This window comes from Echinops telfairi, unplaced genomic scaffold (genome assembly GCF_000313985.2).
Source record: "Echinops telfairi isolate 266 unplaced genomic scaffold, ASM31398v2 ScPeMD7_3533;HRSCAF=4204_0, whole genome shotgun sequence".
In the NCBI taxonomy this organism is placed as follows: Eukaryota; Metazoa; Chordata; class Mammalia; order Afrosoricida; family Tenrecidae; genus Echinops; species Echinops telfairi.
The window spans coordinates 32,761,960-32,763,961 of NW_022107431.1; positions in this window are offsets into that span (position 1 = coordinate 32,761,960).

Genomic DNA, 2,002 nt, shown 5'->3' on the forward strand with positions numbered 1-2,002 from the left:
GTCTCATTTATCTATTTTACCTTTCACAGAGTGTGTTTCCTTTGTTAATTCTGTTTTCCCTGTACTGGGGCTCTTAGCTTTGTCCCTATTTTCTCATTGATCATCCTGATAGCTTTGGTTTTTATTATCATTATTATTGATCATTTTATTGGGAACTCTTACAGATATAAGAACAACCCATAATGCAGTAAGATCAAGCATAATTGTACAATTGCTACTACCATCAGTTTCAGGGCATTTTCTTTCTTCTTGAACTCTTTGATATCAGCTCCTCTTTGTCCTCCCCTCCCCCACCCCCCAGGAACCCTTATTATCATATTATATATTATTATTTGCCATATCTTACACCATCCTATGTATCCATTCACCTGAAATTCTGTTACTCATTCCCCTCAAGTGAGGTTATAAGGTCATCATTGCTATCAGCTAACCCCCTGACACACACACACACTATTCCTGTACCCTCAGGGAAGCATTACTCCTGTTACTATTTCTGAAGGGTTATCTATCTTGGCTTTCATACATTGAATACCCTTAATTAAACAAATGAACATATGCAGGTCTAACATGATTAATGATTTAAAACAATGACAATAATAATGAGAGGAAATATTAACGAACTAGAAGATAGTTATGTATTTATTTCATCAGTGCTATATTGCTCCCTAGATTTATCATCCCTTCCCTGTGCCCTTCTGTGAGGGTATGTCCAATTACCTTACAGGTGGGTTTTGCCCATGCTCCTTTGTGTCAATTTGATTCCTTGGTTTTGAACTTTTGATACCTATCCCTATCGACACCTCATGATCACCCAAGCTGGCTTGCTTCCCTCCTAGATGGCTGCTTGTTTAACTTCAAGCCTTTAAGAGCCCGGACACTATATATTTTAATAGGCTGGCACCATTAGCTTTCTTCATCACATTTGTTTATGCACCCATTTTGTCTTCAGCGATCATGTTGGGAAGGTGAGTCTCATACAGTGCCTCATTATTAGAACAAACCGCTCTTGTACTGAGGTAAGATTTCAGTAGAGGTCTGTGGTAGTTACATAATCTGTTGTCAAATTGAGACTTGAGAGTGAAGGGGTGGAGTGTAGCCTGTCAATCAAGTCTCAGCTTGATGACCTCATTTGGAGGCCATAAAGAGATAAATAGCTCACTGGAGGCAGGACACAGACTGACTCCCTGTGAAGCATGCTTGCTGACAAGACACATGGAGGTACGCTAGAGCCCTGGAGCTGAAGGAGCCATATGCAGAGCCCCGCCAGCGCTGAGATGCCTCTACCACCACTGGATCCGCAAGACTTTCTACCCACTGGCCTGTGATACTCCTGCGTTCGGCATCACTACATGTGTTGCATGAGTCAGAAGAGGAATTTATAGATTGATATCTGACATATGGGCTAATATCAGACTTATGGACTTGATCTGGACTGGGCTGGAATGTTTTCTACAATATTCAATTGCTCTTGTATATTAAGCTCTTTCTTATACACATGTGGGTGTCTATGAATTTGTTTCTCTAGTCAACCCAGATTAAACACAAGGCCCAACATCCAGCTGCTTCCTTACATTTACATATATATATATATACACACATACATAGACAAATACATCTATCTTTATATTTATATATTTACATATATACAAATCTATACCTATATATAATTTTTAATTTCTTCATCTTTCCTCTTTTATTTTTTCTTTCCTCCTGCCCCACTATCATGTTTACCCATCATTCACCTCCCAGTAATTCCTTTTGGATACATTTCAATTGATCAAACATGACTAGGAACACTACATCCTCCTCACCATCAATTTTAGATTCCTTGCTATTCCCCTGTCCCTGTCATTATTGGCTCACTGTTCACCACCCCCCAACCCTGCCTCCTCCCCTCCTATTACTCATCCCCCTCGGAACATGGGTCCTTTCACAGTCTCCTTGGGATTACTTATATCCTGCCTATCTTATATAGCTATACACCAAAAGAGGGGGAATAAAG